This window comes from Cannabis sativa, chromosome 8 (genome assembly GCF_029168945.1).
Source record: "Cannabis sativa cultivar Pink pepper isolate KNU-18-1 chromosome 8, ASM2916894v1, whole genome shotgun sequence".
NCBI lineage: Eukaryota > Viridiplantae > Streptophyta > Magnoliopsida > Rosales > Cannabaceae > Cannabis > Cannabis sativa.
In genome coordinates this window covers 3,876,712-3,899,707 of record NC_083608.1, presented here as the reverse complement: position 1 = coordinate 3,899,707, position 22,996 = coordinate 3,876,712, and the positions used below count along the sequence as shown (strand labels likewise).

General features: G+C 35.9%; 2 long non-coding RNA genes across 2 annotated transcripts; both read left to right on the top strand.

The window, feature by feature from the left end:
• Positions 1-11,977: 11,977 nt before the first annotated feature.
• Positions 11,978-13,706, top strand: LOC133030104 (uncharacterized). Its single transcript, XR_009683989.1, has 3 exons — positions 11,978-12,203; positions 12,936-12,998; positions 13,476-13,706. It is a non-coding gene; the product is annotated as an uncharacterized LOC133030104 (long non-coding RNA).
• A 5,637-nt stretch (positions 13,707-19,343) lies between these two features.
• LOC133029934 (uncharacterized) lies at positions 19,344-20,945 on the top strand. Its single transcript, XR_009683864.1, has 2 exons — positions 19,344-20,237; positions 20,715-20,945. It is a non-coding gene; the product is annotated as an uncharacterized LOC133029934 (long non-coding RNA).
• Positions 20,946-22,996: the final 2,051 nt, after the last annotated feature.

The following is a 22,996-nucleotide window of genomic DNA, read 5'->3' as shown; positions in this document are numbered from 1 at the left end:
ATCAATTATTGAGTCTTACAAGCAGTATAGTCTCAACTGGAGTGGGGACCATGGATCTATATGCTGAGCTTCCAATAAGTGAACCGAATTCACTAAGTAAATTCCTACTTATTAATTCTTCGTTGAATCCACTCTTAGAACTTAGAATTGCACTCTCAGACTTATATAGAGCATATTATATGTTCCACGATATAGATATGCTATCTCATTTAACCATTTTTATAATCTTATTGTGATCAAAGATCCTCTATATAGATGATTTACATCGAGATGGGATAATTTTACCATTCTCACCCCTCAATGTATTTTGCCCCTTAAAACACTTAGCTACCTGTAAATGATGTTTAGTGATCTAAGAATTAGTTACTTAAACAAGAGCTCATCCATTTACTTCTATTTAGCTAAGCTCGAAGGGAATCATCCTTTAACATCTATACACCAGTAGAAGCTATAGATTCCATATTTATGTTCAGCGCTCCCACTCAATCATACTATCATGTTCCCAAAATATACGTATCACCCTGACCCAAAAGTAGGCTTAACTAATAAATCAAAGAACATGAATAGTATTCCTGAGTTGAGCCCGAACATATCAGGATTTAGATTCTTTTAATCTTAAGATCAACTACTGACATTGACTTGGAAAGATATAACGGTAAGTTTATAATATCTTTACTAAGTTGCAATATCGGTCCAGTCCAATGTATACTACATACATTCGAAACTAGTATACTTTACCAATGTCCTGGAGAGAACATAACACTTACTCCAAGTGTAAGTACACATCATCGCTGATTATCACATTAGTGTAAATCCAAAACTCTGATGAAACAGGGACTTAGTCTTTTGATTCATATGATCACAATCACATTCCACTGTGTTGACGATACTGTAATTGTGAATAAACATATGATCTGGACTTAACTGATTTTGTGTGTAAATGTAATAAACATATTAAACCATTAGCATGTAAAATTCATGCAAACATAAATCACTTCAAATTTCTTATATTGATAACTAATCAGATTGTAAAGGGTTTTATTTAGGGTACAAAACCCAACAAAGGCTGCCTTCCTTAATGGGGTACTTGAAGAAACCATCTATATGGAGCAACCAGAAGGCTATGTTCTTCCAGGGCCGGAAAAGAAAGTTTGCAAATTAAATAAGTCTATCTATGGACTAAAGCAAGCTTCTCGCTCATGGAACAAAAGGTTTGATGAAATCATCAAGACCTACGGCTTTCTTCAGAATGAAGATGAACCTTGTGTTTACCAACTCAAGGAAGACCAAGTAGTAGTATTCCTGGTCATTTATGTTGAAGACATTTTGATTATTGGAAACAATATCAAGAAAATGACTAACATCAAGGAATGGCTTAACACTCAATTTGTTATGAAAGATTTGGGTGAGGCAGCCTATGTTCTTGGTATTCAGATTATCAGAAACCGGAAGAACAGATCCCTTGCTCTCTCTCAAACAATCTATATTGACAAAGTTTTAGAGAGATTCTCCATGAACAACACTAATGGGTCGAACATGCCTTCTAGATATGGTATTCGTCTATCTAACGAATAGTCTCCTACTGATCCTCAAGAGATAGAGGACATGGCAAAAATTCCTTATGCTTCTGCAGTTGGAAGTCTAATGTATGCAATGTTATGCACTAGACCTGACATCTGCTATGCAGTTGGAATCGTGAGCAGGTATCAGTCAAATCTAGGACAACAACATTGGAATGCAGTCAAGTATATTCTGAAATACTTAAAGAGTACAAGAGATCTAGTATTAGTCTATAAGGGTGGTGCTTTAAATCCCATAGGCTATACTAATTCAGATTTCCAGGCATGTCTTGAAGACAGGAAATCTACATCTGGGATGGTGTTTACTCTTGGGGGTGGAGCAGTGGTTTGGAGAAGTGCTAAACAAACCGCGATATCGGACTCGACGATGGAAGCATAATACATAGCTGCAGCAGAAGCTGCTAAAGAGCTTGTCAGGCTAAGAAAGTTCTTCACCAGTATCGGTGTCGTGCCTGAAATGGAAAAGTCTCTGGTCCTACTTTGTGATAATAATGGAGCAATAGCTAACAGTAAGGAACCTCGAAGTCACAAGAGAAGCAACCACATAGAAAGAAAGTATCACATCATCAGAGAATATGTGGCAAGAGGGGATGTACTGGTAGAGAAAGTGGACACAGAAGACAACCTAGCTGATCCATTCACCAAAGTCTTGGCCGTGACTGCATTTGAAAAGCACCGTCAGAATTTAGGATTAATTGATATGTACTGATTAGTTTTATATTAGTGCAAGTGGGAGTTTGTTGGGTTTTATGCCCTAAATAAAACTCCATTTCAATGTAATCCATTTTATTCAACATCAATAAAGAAACAAAAGTATTTTTCATTCATTTGTGTATGTTTTGGTTCATCTTATCAATTGCTTATCTATTTGATTCATAAATTCATCTGAAACCCTTTTCACGTACTTGATCCTGGTTATTGTGTTGTCAACACATTGGAAAGTAAACATGACTATGTGAATAAAGATTCCTAGATTTATCAGACATATGGTTTTACTGGTATGATAATCTACAACAGAGTTTACTTGCATTTGGAGAAATGCTATGTTCTTTCCAGAGCATTGGTTAAAGTAAACCTCAGGTTGGGTGCATGGAGTATGCATCGGAAGGGACCGATATTGAACTTTGACTTAGATAAACATGGGATCTATAGCTTCTATCTGGCGAATAGTAAGTAAAGGATGATATCCTTCGAGCTTGACCAAACGAAAATAAATGGTGGAGTACTCATTTCACATAAGCTGCAATATCATTTGTACGGGGTTAAGTGTTTTAAGAATAAAACACATTGTATGGTGTAACGGTAATCTAATCCCTTTACAGTGTAGATCATTCATATAGAGGATCATTGATCAAATTAGGATTATAACAATGGATAACTAATGATGTGTCTAAATGGTGGAACATATAGAGCATTCTATATACTGAGAGTGCAATTCTAAGTTCTATGCGTGGATTCAACGAAGAATTAATAAGTCAGTGAATTTAGGTTATAAATTCTTGATCTGCTTATTGGAAGCTCGGTTATATAGACCAATGGTCCTCCCATTAGTTGAGATAATATTACTTGTAAGACTCATTTAATTGGTTTTGATTAATCAATTATAATTCTCAAGTTAGACTATGTCTATTTGTGAATTTTTTCACTAAGTAAGGGCGAAATTGTAAAGAAAGAGTTTTTAAGGCATATTTGTTAATTATGATACTTTGTATGGTTCAATTAATAAATATGATACATGACAATATTATTTAATAATTATTTATAGTTATTAAATAGTTAGAATTGACATTTAAATGGTTGAATTTGAAAATTGGCGTTTTGAGAAAATGAGATGCAGAAATGATAAAACTGCAAAATTGCAAAAAGTGAGGCCCAAATCCACATAGCCTTGGCCGGCCACTTTTATAGGGTTTATCATCTGATATTTTCATTATTTTAATGCCAAATATTTCAAACCTAACCGTAGTGGAATGCTATAAATAGATAGTGAAGGCTTCAGGAAATTTACATTTTTCACATCTGATTTCCTTCAGAGAAAAACCTGAGCCTTCTCTCTCTAACCTAGCCGCCACCTATACTCTCTTCTTCTCTCTTGAATTTCGAACCTCTTAGTGATAGAGTAGTGCCCACACACAGCAAGTGATACCTCAATCATAGTGAGGAAGATCGTGAAGAAAGACATTCAACAAGAAGGAGTTTCAACACTAAAGAAGGAGAGAAAGAGATCCAGGTTCAGATCTTGATAATACTCTGCGACAGAAAGGATACAAGGGTTAGAGATCTGAACGGAAGGAGACATAATATTCTGCTGCACCCAATGTAAGGTTTCTCATACTTTATATGTGTTTATTTCATAATCGTTTTAGAAGTTCATATTTAGGGTGTTAATCAACATACTTGTAAGTAGATCTAAGATCCTGGTAAAATAATTTCCAACACCTTATACCCGACGGTTTAAAATCGCCGGCTACAGTATAGGCGACGGTTTTAAGTTTTAAACCGTCGGGTATATAGGCCCATTACAAAATTGTCACCTAATTCTCGCCACATTTTCTACGTGCCCACCTACTTCTTTTCTATTTCCCACATGCCCACCTATTTCTTCTCCATTTCCCACACCCTAAAACGAAAATCTTAACTCTCCAAAACTCCACCCACGCCTCCACACCATCGCCATCCTCTATCGCCGTCTTCCTCCCTCTCTCGATCTCCCTTTCTTCTCGTTTCTCTCATCCATCGATCTCGACCCACCCCTCCTCCCGTCGGTCTCTCTCTCCTCTCTGTCACATACGTCAGACCACCACCACCTCCCGTCGGTGTCCCTTTCGTCTCCGTCTCATACGTCGGACCATCACCACCTCCCGTCTGTCTCCCTCTCTCTCTTTCTCTCTCTCCGAACTTAGTATAAATACATTTATTTATTTATATACTTTTTTATAAATTATATATATATTTATTTTGTTATTGTAATATAATGTGTTTTAAAGTTGGTTGTTATTGTAATAAAATTAATAAGCTGTTTTATTTTAATTTAAGTTAAATTATAAAACTAATGCAGGAAAAATATAGGTGAAATAGCAGAAAAATCTGTATTTTTTTTTTCACATTCTCGATGGTTGAAAACCGCTGCTTATACCCTGTTATAGGCAACAATTTTAAACCGTCGAAAAGTCCACATTAGCAACGATTTTTAACCATCGTCTATTTTGCCTGCTTTGTGACGGTCGTATATGTGACAATTATAGAAACTGACGGGAATACTTTACACAACTGTTTAAAAACGTCGGGAAAAAACTATTTTTATAGTAGTGTAATGTCAATATCACTAGTTGATCTTAGGTCTATGGATCTTAATCCTGATATAGTTAGGTTCAACTTAGTTGTATTATTTATATTCTTCAAGTTGTTCGTGAAAGCTAACCAATGATTTTGGCAGATATTTACATCTTTGGAACATAGTAGTTCAATTGAGTAGGAGCGCTAATCATAGATTGAAATCTATAGCTTCTATAAGTATTTGAAAGTGAAACGATGATTTTCTTTGAGCTTGGCTTGATAGAGATAAATGATTGAGGCCTCATTTGAGTAATTATATTACTTTTTAGAAATATCATTTATAGGTAGCTAAGTGTTTTAACGATAAAATACAGTGAAGGGTAGAACGGTAAATTTGTCTCTATTAAGTGTGGATCATCTATAAAGGATTTTTAACTATTAGGATTGTAACAATGGATAATTATAACGTATCTATATCTTGGTACATATAGAATGTTCTATATAATTGAGAGTTCAATTCCAAATTTATAGTGGCGCAAGGCGGAAATAATAAGTTAGAGAATTTACTTGGTAAATTCTAGATCTACTTATTGGAAGCTCGCTTATATAGGCCCATGTGTTGGATTATATTTTACCAGGGTTCAATTAATAAATATGATAAATGACAATATTATTTAATAATTATTTATAGTTATTAAATAGTTAGAATTGGCATTTAAATGGTTGAATTAGGAAATTGACATTTTTGAGAAAATCAGATACAAAAGGTGTTAAAATTGCAAAATTCCAAAAAGCAAGGCCCAATCCACTAAGTGTATGGCCGGCCACCTATGTAGGTATTTTAAGTTGATTTTTTCATTATTTTAATGCCATATAATTCAAATCTAACCCTAGTGGAATGCTATAAATAGATAGTGAAAGCTTCAGGAAAAATACTTCTTCTGATTCAGAAAAACTGAGCCTCTCTCTCTCCCTATCTTTAGCTACCACTTCTTCTTTCTCTTTCTTTGAATTTCGAACTACCTTAGTGTATGAGTAGTGCCCACACACATCAAGTGATACCTCAATCATAGTGAGGAAGATCGTGAAGAAAGATCATCAGCAAAGGAGTTTCAGCATCAAAGATTCAGAGAAAGAGATCCAGGTTCAGATATTGATAATGCTCTGCTACAGAAAGGAATCAAGGGCTAGATATCTGAACGGAAGGAGTCATATTATTCCGCTGCACCCAATGTAAGGTTTCTTAAACTTTATATGTGTTTAATTTATCGTTTTAGAAAGTTCTTATTTAGGATGTTAATAAACATACTTGTGAGTAGATCTAAGATCCTGGTAAAATAATTTCCAATAGTAAAAGAGTACCGCCACCGCTTCTTCTTTTCCTCCGGCTTCCAAGCCATGGATCGCCTGGAGCTTCTTATGGAGTGGGTCAGGATCCATCCCTTTCATCGGACCGCGCCTACTCAGCTGTTCCTCCAACGTGCCAAAACCTTCTCCACCTACGACAAGAAGGCCCTCAACGTCGGGGACTTGGTCACGACGGAGAACTGTCGGAAAGCTAAGTTGATCTTCGAGAATCAGTCAGTGGATGACTTTAATGTCTGAACTCCTGCCGCAGAAAGGGCACTCCGGGTGGACATAATGTTGGGTTTTATGCCCTAAATAAAACTCCATTTCAATGTAATCCATTTTATTCAACATCAATAAAGAAACAGAAGTATCTTTCATTCATTTGTGTATGTTTTGGTTCATCTTATCACTTGCTTGTCTATTTGATTTATAAATTCATCTGAAACCCTTTTCACATACTTGATCCTGTTTATTGTGTTGTCAATGTTGGAAATTATTTTACCAGGATCTTAGATCTAGTCACAAGTATGTTGTTTAACACCCTAAATATGAACTTTCTAAAATGATAAAATAAACACATATAAAGTTAAGAAAACCTTACATTGATGCAGCGGAATTAATGTCTCCTTCCACTCAGATCTCTAACCCTTGTATCCTTTCTGTCGCAGAGTATTATCAAGATCTGAGCCCAAATGTCCTTCTCTTTGAGTTTGATCCTTCACAGTCTTCCAATCTATGATTGAGTTACTACTTGCTGTGTGTGGGCACTCACTCTTTCACTAGGGTCGAAATATAGAAGAAGAAAAGAGAAGAGAGGGGTTCGGCCAATAGAAGAGAATAGGGAAGGCTCAGTTTTTCTGAAGAGAGAAATTTCTGTCAGAAGAATAATGAAAAGTGTAATTTTTACTAAGCCATCACTTTCTATTTATAGGCAACTACTAGGTTTAGGTTGGGAATTATTTGGAATTAAAATAATGAAAATATCAATTTGAATTTCCACAATAAGTGGCCGGCCATGGTGTGATAATGGGCCCCACTTGATTTTGCAGTTTTAACAAATTTTATTTCTATTTTCTCAAAAACGCCAATTTTCCAATTCTAACCATTTAAATGCCAAAACTAATTATTTCATAACTAAAATAGATTATTAAATAATATTGTCACTTAATTTAATTATTAACTAGACATATTAAGTCCATTAATAAATAAATAAACCTAGAATCTCTTTTCTTTACAATTTCACCCCTGCTTAGTGAAAGTTCACAAATTAGACATAGTCTAACTTTAGAATTATAATTGATCAATCAGGAATCAATTAATGAGTCTTAAAAGCAATATGTTCTCAACTAGAATGGGGACCATGGATCTATATGCTGAGCTTCCAATAAGTGAACCGAATTTACCAAGTAAATTCCTACTTATTAATTCTTCGTTGAATCCACTCTTAGAACTTAGAATTGCACTCTCAGACTTATATAGAGCATATTATATGTTCCACGATATAGATATGCTATCTCATTTAACCATTGTTATAATCTTATTGTGATTTAAAGATCCTCTATATAAATGATTTACATGGAGATGGGATAATTTTACTGTTCTCACCCCTCAATGTATTTTGCCCTTTAAAACACTTAGCTACCTGTAAATGGTGTTTAGTGATCTAATAATTAGTCAGTTAAACAAGAGCTCATCCATTTATTTCTATTTGCTAAGCTCGAAGGGAATTATCACTTGACTTCTATACACCAGTAGAAGCTATAGATTCCATATTTATGTTCAGCACTCCCACTCAATTATACTATCATGTTCCCAAAATATACGTATCACCCTGACCCAAAAGTAGGCTTAACTAATAAATCAAAGAATATGAATAGCACTCCTGAGTTGAGCCCAAGCATATCAGGATTTAGATTCTTTTAATCTTAAGATCAACTACTGATATTGACTTGGAAAGATATATAACGGTAAGTTTGTAATATCTTAACTTAGTTTCAATATCGGTCCAGTCCAATGTTTACTCCATACATTCGAAACTAGTATACTTTACTAATATCCTGGAAAGAACATAACACTTACTCCAAGTGTAAGTACACATCATCGCTAATTATCAAATTAGTGTAAATCCAATAACACTGATGAAACAGCGACTTAGTCTTTTGATTCATATGATCACAATCACATTCTATTGTGTTGACGATACTGTAATTGTGAATAAACATATGATCTGGATTTAACTGATTTTGTATGTAAATGTAATAAACATATTAAACCATTAGCATGTAAAATTCATGCAAACATTAATCACTTCAAATTTCTTGTATTCATAACTAATCAGATTGTAAAGAGTTTTATTAGGGCATAAAACCCAACAAACTCCCACTTGCACTAATATAAAACAAACTGTGCAAATAGGTCAATCTAATGTCTTGATCTTCAGATCAAGTGTAGTATATTTGAATCCACCCAAACTTCTGGAAACTAGTTCATAAATATACTTATGAAACATCATTTACTATATGCTTTACTCTTCAAGGGATACTGAAATATTTACTGTTTTAAAAGTACATCTGAATTAACAGAAGACATATCTCTCATATTTTGAAATATGTAATTGAGATAATACAGCGTAGACTTTTCTTTAGTAATATAACTTTCTTGATATTTTCGAATTTACAAAGTTATAATTCTTCTCTGGTAGAGCTTGAATTATTATAGAATAACTCCTCCACCCCCAAAGTAAGTACCATCTCAAGAATTTCGAATGAGTTGGTGAGATACAAGGACAACTGATACACAGTTCCTTAATATTTAACATATAGATCACTTTCATAAATCTTTCTTGAATATCTTCTAATGTTCCCTATTTGATTACATCTCAGATAGCACCCACTCAATAGCAGATGTCTGGTTAAATAATACTTTTAACCTCTGATTTTTTGGAGAGTTACCTAGTTGTGACTTTTGTATTAGTCTGAAACTTTAAGTTAAGACTAAGTCATCAACATAGCAGACTAGTATTTGAAGTGAAAAATACACGCCAGAGATTAAGTAATCAAAATTAAGATACCATTAAATTTTGTGAGGATTAAGAATTCCTGGTTCAAGTCATTCGAATAGACTGAACTAGAGTTCTTTATCTTATTCTCATAATTCTGATAAGTTATACCTATCCATGTGTATGGTTAGATTTGCTTTTTAGTAGTGTTCTTAAGTACCTATCACAAGTATCTACCTAATGAAGATGGGTATAGAATTTTAAAAATTCTCCCACTCAATTAAGGTAGTGTGAAACTTTATCAAAGAACTTTTAATAGGTATCAAACTTTTACTTACAATAGTAAAACGAAATGGAACATACAATCAAGATCAAGGATTTATATTGATAATAGCTAAGTCATTATATTACGTCCATGTTTAAAGAAAATATGTGTTACATAGGGAATTGTGGAATAGACCCCACCCCTAAGTATATACATATAGGGTATTGTGGATAAACTCCACCCCTAAGTATATAGAGATTATGATCCACCCCTAAAGGTTGTAAAGATCATGATTCTCTAAGTGTGATAGAGTTTATGTGGAGTTGAATACTATCCAGAGTTAATTAGACATAAAAGATCATTGAACTGCATAGTTTTCTTAACTTTTCTCCACCCCTATCAAATTAAAAGATCCTTTTATTAAACAAATTCTTAATAATTGTATTAGAATTAACAATTATTAATAAACATAGAATTAGTTTCTAGTGTTTATTTAATATAACTCTATGAAGAGTTGTAAATATTATAGAATTTGCATCAATAATAAAAACACTTACACATACAAACATATAAATATAATGTGGTAATAATTGATGAAGATAAAGTAAATGAAGCTTAATCTCATAAATTGCAATTGGTTTTGAATTCGAAAATTAAAATAACTTTATTAATAATAAAAAATATTGCAACAATATGAGAAAAACAGGGATAAATATCCCTAACTAAAATTTGAAATCCAAATTGTCTGTAAACTAAAACAATTAATTTAAAATTAGATTGAAGAGCTTCATCTTCATCTAGACGATTTCACCCTTGGTCCAGCTTTCCGATCCAACTCATCTGAGTTCAAGTAGCTTGGCCTATAAGAAGAAGAAAACAAATAAACAAAGTTAGTCCAGAATCATAAATCCAAGTGGATAATAATTCACTAAAACTCTTAAAGTTTATAAATAGAAATACCTTGTTTCTTTGCAAGAAGTTTAGGACACTGGGGTTTCCAATGACCTTTTTCATTGCAGTAGAAACACTTTCCTTTAAGTGTAGCATCACCAGAAGCAGCAGCCTTTTTGTGTTTCATGGCTTTTGTACGCTTCTTGGTGTTCTTCCACTTCTTCTTCGATTTGGGTTTCGAAGTAGAGGCAACATTTACTTCAGGTTTTATCGTCCCATTACCATTCCCAGGATTGTGAGGTTTCCTCCCTTTCTTCTTGGGTCCTCCAATCAAATTTTCATAAGTTTGAAGGTCATTGACTAACTCATGAAAGTCTATTTCCTTCTTATTCATGACCTAATTTGATGTGTATGGTAGAAATGCTGGAGTTAGACTATTCAAGATAAGGCTTACTTGAGTAGCATTATCCATTTCAGCACCATGATCCTGGGCTTCTTCGAAATAACTTGCCATGAGGAGAACATGGTCACACACGTTTTGTTGAGGTTCCATCCGTGCATTCATGTACTTCTTAGTCGCGTCAAAGCGGGACTGAAGTGGTGCCTTACCGAATAGCTCATTTAACTTCGTCATAACTTCAGCAGCCTTTTTCGGTTTTAGAAAACCGAGTTTTGAGGGTGTCAACCATGCTGGAAAGCATAAAGTATAGGGCTTTGTCATTTGCTTTCTGCCAACGCTCATACTTTTCTTTCACAGCTTTGGATGCATTATCCCCAAGCACTTCAGGTGACGGCTCAGTTAAAACAAACAAGGCACTTTCTCCTATGAGAGCAATAATAATGTTCTCATTCCATTTAGGAAAGTTAGATCCATTCAGCTTATTTTCAGTCAACAGTGATAACATGGGATTCATTATGATAATACAGGATACTACAAAATAATAAAAATCAACAAATAGAAATCAATAATGGTTTAACACAAAATCAATTCAGAAATTATAAGCACATAGCAAATAGGAATAATATGAGAAAATATTAAAAAAATTCAATCCTAAATAATTTCCAAGGTTTTTCAACAAACTGATATCAGTGTCCCGTTTAGGCGAGAGTCAAAGCTACCATTTCTTGAATAGAGTTGTCAGCTCATCTAAAATGTTAAACATTCTAGCAACCTTTTTGTAATACCCGGGATTAAGAAAAGGATTAGCAAAACCCTAACTAGATAATTATGAGTTAATTGAGGAATTATATTATTATATAGTTCAACAGATGTGAAATTATATGAATTTAACATGTTAAGACCCCGTTGGTGAGCCAGGGGCATTTTGGTAATTATGACCCGAGAAGGGTAAATTGTTGAGATTAATTTAATTACGTGCTTAATAGAACTATATTATTATATAGTATGCCTGTGTTGTCTTTTCAGGTGTGTTCTGACAGGTTGGCGCGGTATAGTCACACCCGGAAATTTCAGGCCGAACTGGGTTCGGGCCCGAAATCTAAATTTGATTGATTTATTTGGCATTATTATTTATGGGTGATAATCTGAATTTTTATTTGAAAATAATTGAGTATGAATTTACTTGAATGCCCTTGTATGTGTGAATAGGTGAAAAATTGGCCTTAGGGGCAAAATGGTCATTTGACCTTTATTTTCTATACTTGGTAAAAGCTGATTTTTTTTAGAGAAGTAAATGAATTTCTGGTTTTTGTATCCCTCACACCCGACCCCTCTCTCTCTCTCTAACCCTTTCTTTTAGAAATCTTGATTTTGAGAAAAAAGGGCTTGATTTGGTGTAGCTTTGTGGATGTTCTTGCTTGGGAAGAACTTGAGGAACTTGTGGTAATGATCTTTAGCCTTTTTGATTTATTAATTTCTGATGTTATGTAATGAATTAAGGTGTTCTTGATTTTCTTAAAATTATGGATGCATGATAGTGGAATTAGAGGTGATTTTGGTGTTAATCTTAATGTTTTAGCTTGATTATATTGTTGAGTTGAGGAGTATGTTTACTAGTAATTTCAGATGAGATTTCTAAGGTTATATTGTGTTTGAAATCTAACCTTAAGTTCTGATTTTTGTTGTGTTCAAGCATGAGGTATTTGGGGTTTTGATGTTCATGATTATAGACTTGATTTCTAGGTTGAATTTTGCTCAAGTGTTGAGCTTGGCTTGAGTGTTGTTAATCTAATTTGTGGGATACATATTCTGTGGTGAATTTAAGCATGAAATTTGTGTTTTTACTCTGTGATTTGGTTGAGGTTCGAATATATGGTAAAGTGGGCATGTTTAAGACCTTAAAAATGGAGTTTTGGGGTGTTCTAAACCCAGTAGTCGCGACGGGATTTTCGGCCGTCGCGACTGGATCTGGCAGTGAGAAATTCTGTTTTTCTCAATTTTGTTTTGGCCATAACTTTTGACTCGGGACTCCGTTTGGGACGTTCTTTATACCGTTGGAAAGCTCTTTTCGAGCTCTATGTGATTATCTGTATTTGAAATGCCATGAATTTATTTTATGAATGTGAAATCAGGGGTTAACCCTATTTGTGAAAATCCCGGATTGTGTGTGACTAGGATTGCCGGCACCTGGTCAGGAGCACCCGGGGATTTGGAATCTCTACTATTGCGGGACAACAGGTAAGACAGTAGTTTGCACGTAGAGTATGCGCAGTGGCGCTTATGTTGAGAATGATATGCATGAATGTTTAAGTAACCGGGATTAGGGTTATTACCCTAATAGGAACGGTCTAATAGCCTAGGGTTATTACCCTAGTGATATATGTGTATAAATGCCATGCCATGTTAATTGAAATGAGATTTAAGGATTATGTGCTCAAGGCATAATCAGGTTGGACTCGGTACTCATAACCGAGATGAACCGCTTCTAAGGCCTTAATGTATTTAGACGTGTGAGAGTAACACGTGGGTCTACGTCATGTAGATTTAATTAGATGTGTGAGCGCAACACATAGGTCTATGCCACGTAGACATAAATGGGCATGATGAAATAATGATCAGGTCTGTGCTATACAGACATATGTGAATGAGCATAATATATTTGTTATGATTTATACTGTCTTGCTGGGCTTGGCTCACGGGTGCTCTACTGTGCAGGAAAGGGTAAGGCATTAGCTGATCAGCCATGAGTTTCAGGAGCAGGGCGAAGAATGTACATGTTCATGCCACTTCAGACCAAGCGGGTTATGGGTCTAACAGTGTTGACTTTTGTATTCTGTTTTGCCGCTTAGGTCGGCTAGTAAGAAAGAACTTGTAATAATTTTGTAAATATTTTTGGGATCCCAACTATGTTTGAAAAAGTTTAAATATATTACAAGTTTATTTTCAGTCTGTTTAATATAAAAGTTTAAATTCTGCGCTGTTTTTAATTAGTAATCCCGGTTAGGGGATTAGGGTTTCATAAGCATTTTGGGTAGCGTGCCTAATTATTTAGGGCGTTACAATTTGGTATCAGAGCGCCAAGGTTTTTAAACTTCCTGTAGACCGGCTGAACATGTACATTCGTCGTCAGAGATAAGCTCGACTCATGGTGCAGTAAGTATTGAGAGTAAATACTTGACTGTATGTGTGATCATCTGTTTACCGCTTTCCATTTTAGGCAGTATGCAAGCATCTAGAGTATGTATGTGTTATGTGATGCCATGCTATAAATGTTATTTGTTTATGTAAATATGTATGAGGTAAATAGATGAGTTAGGGTTTAAGGCATTAAGTGCGTAAGTGTGGTATCGGTGCTTAACTCGCTAGGGTTGTTGATTACAGGGGTACTAGTAATGGACCCTCCGCAATCATCCAGACCACAGGGCGAGCAAGTAGAGCCCGGGGCTACCCGAACCGATCCACCAGCACCGCCTCCACCTTCGCAAAATCCAGGGGATAATGCGGAGGCTGTTAATGCTAATCCTCCTGCTGATTGGCAGCAGATGTTTCATGAAATGCGGAGTGTCATACTTCGTCAAGAAGAAGAGTTGCAACGTTTGAGGCAACAAGCTGTCCCAGCTAATCAAGGGTTACCACCAGCTCCTGTGCCAGTGGTGGGTAACCAAGGGTATGTTATGCCGCACCGGGACTCTGTGTTCGAGCGGTTTGTGAAGCTGCAACCTCCAGTTTTTCTGGGAGGTATTGATATTATTAAGGCCGATCAGTGGATGAGCACTGTTACCCGTATCCTCGATAATATGGGGGTGACGGGAACTGAGAGAGTAAATTGTGCGACCTTTATATTTCAAGATCATGCCCGCGTCTGGTGGGACATAGTGAATCAAACCCGGGATGTCAGTGTGATGACATGGGATGAATTTAAGAAACTTTTTGAGGAAAAGTTCTATAATGTGGCTGTAAGGACTTCACACCAAGAAGATTTTGTGAAGTTGACTCAGGGGAAAATGTCTGTGGCCGAGTATACTCTGGAATTCGATCGGTTATCTAAATTTGCTGGTGATCTGGTGCCTACAGATTTCACCAGAAAGCAGAAGTATGTTCGAGGACTGAATGCTACAATCAGTCGAGACTTGAAAATTACCACATCCCATGACACTCTGTATAAGAGAGTGGTAGACTTGGCCTTAATTGCTGAAGAGGCCGAGCAGCAAGTGATGAAAGAGCAGGCTGTAAAGGATGCCGCCATGGCATCAAACCCTCCTGCTGGTGGTAATTTCAGTAAGGGGATCGACAGTAGCAACCCTGAGCATAAGCGGAAGGCTGAGGCTTCCGGAGCTTCAGGAGGAAATAGAAAGTTTCGGGGAAATAGAGGTGGGTGTCAAGGCCGCGGGTCCTCATTCCGGTCATACCCTGAGTGTCCTAAATGCAAGAAGCATCATCCTGGTGAGTGCCGAGCTAAGGCATGTTTCCAGTGTGGCATGGTGGGCCACTTTATCAGAGACTGTCCCCAAGCCAAGAAAGAAGAGCCTAAGAAGAATGTTGCTCAGAACCCGGGGCGACTTTTCACTATAACTCAGGCAGATGCTGATGCTAGTCCGTCAGTTGTGACAGGTCAGTTATCTATTAATGGTTGTGCTTATACTGTGTTATTTGATTCGGGAGCTACTCATTCATATGTATCGAGTAGAGTGATAGAAAGTTTACATAAGCCATGTGATATTTATGCTTCGGGGTTTGGAACCCTGTTACCTTCGGGAGACCTGATAGTATCCACAAGGTGGATTCGGTCCTTGTCTTTTTGGATTGACGGTTGTGAATTGACCGCCAATCTAATTGAACTGCAATTATCTGATTTTGACATAATCCTGGGAATGGATTTTTTGTCTAAATATGGAGCAATGATTGATTGTAAGCGAAAGATGGTGGTGTTTGAGCCCGATAGTGCTAACCCAGCAGTGTTCGTGGGTAAAGTTCAGGGGGCACGCATACCGAGAATATCGTTGTTGAAAGCTAAAGACCTGATGGGTAGAGGTTGTCTAGGGTTCATAGTTACTACAGTGGACACTAGCCAACCTGTGACATCAGGGCCTGACCATACGAGATTGGTATGTGAGTTCCTTGATGTCTTTCCAGAAGATTTGCCGGGATTGCCACCTGTTCGGGAAATTGAATTTGTTATTGAACTGGCTCCGGGAGTGGATCCAGTGTCTAAGGCACCGTACCGAATGGCTCCAGCTGAGTTGAAGGAATTGAAGATACAGTTGCAAGAATTATTGAATCTGGGATTCATTAGACCGAGCTACTCACCTTGGGGTGCTCCGGTTTTGTTTGTAAAGAAGAAAGACGGAACCCTGCGAATGTGTATTGACTACCGGGAGTTGAACAAGCTTACCATTAAGAACAAGTATCCTTTACCTCGAATTGATGATCTGTTTGATCAACTGAAGGGGAAGACGGTCTTTTCCAAGATCGATCTTCGTTCAGGCTATCATCAGCTGAGAATTCGAGAGGAAGATATCCCAAAAACTGCGTTTCGTACTCGGTATGGACACTATGAATTTCTTGTGATGTCTTTTGGACTCACTAATGCCCCGGCGGCATTCATGGATTTGATGAACCGAGTGTTCAAGGATTATCTGGATAGGTTCGTGATTGTATTTATTGACGACATTTTGGTGTACTCTGAGACAGAAGAAGAGCATGAGTTGCATCTCAGAGCGGTTTTGCAAAGGTTACGGGATCACAAGCTTTATGCTAAGTTCAAAAAGTGTGAATTCTGGTTATCCCGTGTCTCATTCTTGGGGCACATAGTGGATAAAGATGGGATTATGGTGGATCCGGCCAAAATTGAAGCTGTTCGGGATTGGCCAGCACCGAAGTTAGCTACAGAGGTCAGAAGTTTTCTGGGTTTGGCTGGTTATTATCGTCAGTTCGTTGAGGGTTTTTCAAAGATTGCTGTACCCTTAACGGAGCTGACCCGAAAGAACCAGAAGTTTGTTTGGACTGATCGGTGTGAGAAAAGTTTCTTAGAGTTAAAGCAACGCTTGATTACCGCTCCTGTACTAACTCTTCCTTCAGATAAGGAAAAGTTTGTGGTATATTGCGATGCCTCGAGACACGGTCTCGGCTGTGTGCTTATGCAGGCTGGGAGGGTAATAGCTTATGCTTCTCGAAAGTTAAAGGAGTACGAGCAGAGGTACCCTACTCACGATTTAGAACTCGCAGCAGTGGTATTTGCGCTAAAGATTTGGCGGCATTATCTTTATGGCGAGAAATGTGAGATATACACTGATCATAAAAGTCTGAAATACTTCTTCACCCAGAAGGACTTGAATATGAGACAAAGACGTTGGCTAGAATTGGTGAAGGATTATGATTGTGAGATCCTTTATCATCCTGGTAAGGCTAATGTGGTTGCTGACGCTTTGAGTAGAAAAGGTCAGAGTCAGTTGAATACTATGAAGCAAATCTCCCAACAACTAGCAAATGAAATGACTCGAGCTCAGATTGAGTTGGTTGTAGGGCAACTGGCTAATATTACCCTGCAATCCACTCTTCTTGAGAGAATTAAAGAAGCACAAAAGCAAGATTCAGAATTGATAAAAACCCGAGCTAGGGTTTCGGCTGGGAAGGCTAGTGATTTTTCAGTAGATGAAACGGGAATGTTGAGATTTGGGAATCGAGTTTGTGTGCCTATGGATGAGAACATCAAGAAAGAGATCATGGATGAGTCTCACACGACTCCTTATTCAGTTCATCCAGGGTCGACAAAGATGTACCAAGACCTGAAAGCCATGTTTTGGTGGCCAAGCATGAAGAATGACATCGCTGAGTATGTTGCAAAGTGCCTTACGTGTCAGCAAGTAAAAGCTGAACACCAGCGACCTGCAGGGTTGCTGCAGCCGCTGAAAATACCAGAATGGAAATGGGAAGATATAGCTATGGACTTCGTGGTAGGTATGCCTAGAACCACGGGACAGTTTGACTCTGTGTGGGTCATAGTAGACAGGTTTACAAAGTCTGCTCACTTTTTACCTGTTCGAACGAATTTCTCCATTGATCAGTATGCTGAGTTATATGTTAGAGAAATTGTGCGTCTGCATGGTGTCCCCAAGTCCATTGTGTCGGATAGAGATCCGAAATTTACATCGAGATTCTGGGAAAGTCTGCATCGAGCTATGGGAACTCAGTTAAAGTTCAGCACAGCTTTTCATCCTCAGACGGATGGGCAATCCGAGAGGACCATTCAGATTTTAGAGGACATGCTACGGGCATGTGTGCTTGACTTTGAGGGATCATGGGTAAAGTACCTTCCCCTGATCGAGTTTTCTTATAACAGCTATCAGGCAACAATCGGGATGGCTCCTTATGAACTTTTGTATGGAAGAAAATGTAGATCGCCCATTCACTGGGATGAAGTGGGTGAAAGAAAGTTCTTGGGTCCCGAGGCTGTTCAGAAAACAAGTGAGGCAGTTGATAAGATTAGAGCGCGAATGCTCGCGGCTCAGAGTAGGCAAAAGAGTTATGCCGATCCAAAGCGTCGAGATAGTGATTTTCAAGTCGGGGACATGGTATTTCTCCGAATATCTCCGATGAAAGGCATAAAACGCTTTGGGAAGAAAGGAAAGCTTAGCCCGAGGTTCATTGGACCTTTTGAAATCCTAGAAAGGATAGGGCAAGTAGCGTACAGGTTGGCTATGCCCCCAGCGCTGGCAGCTGTACATAATGTGTTTCATGTTTCAATGCTTCGGAAGTATGTCTCAGACTCGTCTCATGTTCTGAGTTATGAAGCATTGGAACTTCAACCGAATTTATCATACGAGGAACAACCAGTGCAGATACTTGATAGAAGAGAAAAAGTCTTGAGAAGCAAGACTGTGGCACTGGTGAAAGTACTGTGGAAGAACAGTAAAGTAGAGGAGGCAACCTGGGAGCTCGAGACGGATATGCAGCAGAAATATCCGGAGTTGTTCAGGTAAATTTCGGGACGAAATTTCTATAAGGAGGGGGTAATTGTAATACCCGGGATTAAGAAAAGGATTAGCAAAACCCTAACTAGATAATTATGAGTTAATTGAGGAATTATATTATTATATAGTTCAACATATGTGAAATTATATGAATTTAACATGTTAAGACCCCGTTGGTGAGCCAGGGGCATTTTGGTAATTATGACCCGAGAAGGGTAAATTGTTGAGATTAATTTAATTACGTGCTTAATAGAACTATATTATTATATAGTATGCCTGTGTTGTCTTTTCAGGTGTGTTCTGACAGGTTGGCGCGGTATAGTCACACCCGGGAATTTCAGTAGGAATCGGGTTCGGGCCCGAAATCTAAATTTGATTGATTTATTTGGCATTATTATTTATGGGTGATAATCTGAATTTTTATTTGAAAATAATTGAGTATGAATTTACTTGAATGCCCTTGTATGTGTGAATAGGTGAAAAATTGGCCTTAGGGGCAAAATGGTCATTTGACCTTTATTTTCTATACTTGGTAAAAGCTGATTTTTTTTAGAGAAGTAAATGAATTTCTGGTTTTTGTATCCCTCACACCCGACCCCTCTCTCTCTCTCTCTAACCCTTTCTTTTAGAAATCTTGATTTTGAGAAAAAAGGGCTTGATTTGGTGTAGCTTTGTGGATGTTCTTGCTTGGGAAGAACTTGAGGAACTTGTGGTAATGATCTTTAGCCTTTTTGATTTATTAATTTCTGATGTTATGTAATGAATTAAGGTGTTCTTGATTTTCTTAAAATTATGGATGCATGATAGTGGAATTAGAGGTGATTTTGGTGTTAATCTTAATGTTTTAGCTTGATTATATTGTTGAGTTGAGGAGTATGTTTACTAGTAATTTCAGATGAGATTTCTAAGGTTATATTGTGTTTGAAATCTAACCTTAAGTTCTGATTTTTGTTGTGTTCAAGCATGAGGTATTTGGGGTTTTGATGTTCATGATTATAGACTTGATTTCTAGGTTGAATTTTGCTCAAGTGTTGAGCTTGGCTTGAGTGTTGTTAAACTAATTTGTGGGATACATATTCTGTGGTGAATTTAAGCATGAAATTTGTGTTTTTACTCTGTGATTTGGTTGAGGTTCGAATATATGGTAAAGTGGGCATGTTTAAGACCTTAAAAATGGAGTTTTGGGGTGTTCTAAACCCAGTAGTCGCGACGGGATTTTCGGCCGTCGCGACTGGATCTGGCAGTGAGAAATTCTGTTTTTCTCAATTTTGTTTTGGCCATAACTTTTGACTCGGGACTCCGTTTGGGACGTTCTTTATACCGTTGGAAAGCTCTTTTCGAGCTCTATGTGATTATCTGTATTTGAAATGCCATGAATTTATTTTATGAATGTGAAATCAGGGGTTAACCCTATTTGTGAAAATCCCGGATTGTGTGTGACTAGGATTACCGGCACCTGGTCAGGAGCACCCGGGGATTTGGAATCTCTACTATTGCGGGACAACAGGTAAGACAGTAGTTTGCACGTAGAGTATGCGCAGTGGCGCTTATGTTGAGAATGATATGCATGAATGTTTAAGTAACCGGGATTAGGGTTATTACCCTAATAGGAACGGTCTAATAGCCTAGGGTTATTACCCTAGTGATATATGTGTATAAATGCCATGCCATGTTAATTGAAATGAGATTTAAGGATTATGTGCTCAAGGCATAATCAGGTTGGACTCGGTACTCATAACCAAGATGAACCGCTTCTAAGCCCTTAATGTATTTAGACCTGTGAGAGTAACACGTGGGTCTACGTCATGTAGATTTAATTAGATGTGTGAGCGCAACACATAGGTCTATGCCACGTAGACATAAATGGGCATGATGAAATAATGATCAGGTCTGTGCTATACAGACATATGTGAATGAGCATAATATATTTGTTATGATTTATACTGTCTTGCTGGGCTTGGCTCACGGGTGCTCTACTGTGCAGGAAAGGGTAAGGCATTAGCTGATCAGCCATGAGTTTCAGGAGCAGGGCGAAGAATGTACATGTTCATGCCACTTCAGACCAAGCGGGTTATGGGTCTAACAGTGTTGACTTTTGTATTCTGTTTTGCCGCTTAGGTCGGCTAGTAAGAAAGAACTTGTAATAATTTTGTAAATATTTTTGGGATCCCAACTATGTTTGAAAAAGTTTAAATATATTACAAGTTTATTTTCAGTCTGTTTAATATAAAAGTTTAAATTCTGCGCTGTTTTTAATTAGTAATCCCGGTTAGGGGATTAGGGTTTCATAAGCATTTTGGGTAGCGTGCCTAATTATTTAGGGCTTTACACTTTTGTTCGATCAAGATTGGAATCCAGCGTTGTCCCGTTTAGGCGAGAGTCAAGGCTATTCTATCTTATGAGCTACTACCATTGTTTCGCAATTTGCAAGTCAAATATGGTCGCCACCATTAGGGTGATCCATACCATATAAAACACTTACAAACTACTTAATCTTTCGAGATTAAACAGTGCGAAATTGCTAATGAACGTTCCTCTATTAGGGAGGATTACTCACTAAAACAAACGCTATGTAAAACCAACAATGGAGATCGAATATCTTAATAATAATAAAGCTCATTCTTTAAAATGTATTTTCTTTTTTTTATTATTCTAATAAATATATATTCATTAAATATCAAATTTAGAATTGAAAAAAAATTCAAAAATAAGAATTTAATATAATATTTATAAAATTATACTTAGATGGTGATTGAAATAAAATTAATTATTTCCATCTGAGTAGTAATTTTAAATATAAATATTAAGGAAATTAATTTAAGTTGTATTAATTTAAATTAATTAGCAACTTAAAAATTTCCTTGAGAATATATTTATTGTATTCAAAAAATAAAGTATAAAACTATACAAATTTTCAAAATTAATAAAAGTTAGAAAAATACTTCAAGCAAAAATATCACCTATCTAGATTTTCTTTTGACTAGTTAATTCAATTTCTAATAATATACATTTTAAATTTCATTTATCTTAAATTAATCAATAGATGAAAAAATCATTGATTTAAGTTGGTCCAAGAATGAACTAAAATAAATAATTAATTTACAACGTAATCTATTTTTCAAGATAAATTCAAAAATATTGCATAATTAAAATGCAATTTTTCGAAATTGATTAATAAAATAAAAAAAATATATTTTGAAAATTATTTAAATTTAAGTTGAAAAGTTAAATTTCAACCTAAAAATAATTTTCTATTTAATTAAGTGTCATGAAAAATAAATATTTAAGTATCATGATAAGAATCAACTTAGATATTTAAAATTTTCAAATTAATTAAATGTATTAAATTCAAGAAATAAATAATTAAGTGTAGAGAAGGCTTACTTATTAATTTCTAGTTTAATACTAGGAAAAATATACTTAAATAAAATTGTACCAAAATTAATTATTTAAATAATTAATTTCACAATGTATAATATTTTCCTATTTAAATATTAGAAATAATAAGTAGTCTAGAAATAACTATCTAGAAAATATCTTATTTGACTAAGTATCTTTTCAACAAAAATTTGAAAAATATCTAATTTAAGTTGTTTATAAAAAATCTAGAACTTAAATAATTTTAAATTTAGATTTAATTAAATGTCAAAAAAGTTGTAACCACTTAATTTGAAAAATATTCCATTTTAAGTTTAAAACTAACTTAAAAAATATCTTAAGAATCTTTAATAACTAATGCCTAGGATTCCTCAACTTGATTTTAAATTTAAATAAAGTATTCAAATTTAAGTTAGATATGAAAAATCAGTTAAAATAACTAATTTATAACTTAAATAGGAATATTTAATTAAATAAGTTCCAGAAAGAATCTAGTTAGTTAAAATTCTTTATTTAATTAAATACAAGAAATATACAAATAGTTTGTCTAGAAGAAATATCTAAAACTAAAAGTGTTTTTCTTAAAATTAACTTTAAAATATTAAAATAAAAATAAATTTTCATATATTTTAAACGTTAATTATGTTGCTAATTCAATTTTATTAGGTCATACTAATATAATTAACCTAGTACAGTTATTCAAATCAAGCAAATGGGTCTTCACAATTGGGGTAGTTCATGTGAGGGGTTGTTGGGTTCAGTATGTCATACACACTTCTATGGCTCCCAACTCTCACACAAGGCCCAAAAGATTCCATATTTATGTTGAGCACTCCCACTCAATCATACTATCATGTTCCCAAAATATACGTATCCCCCTGACCCAAA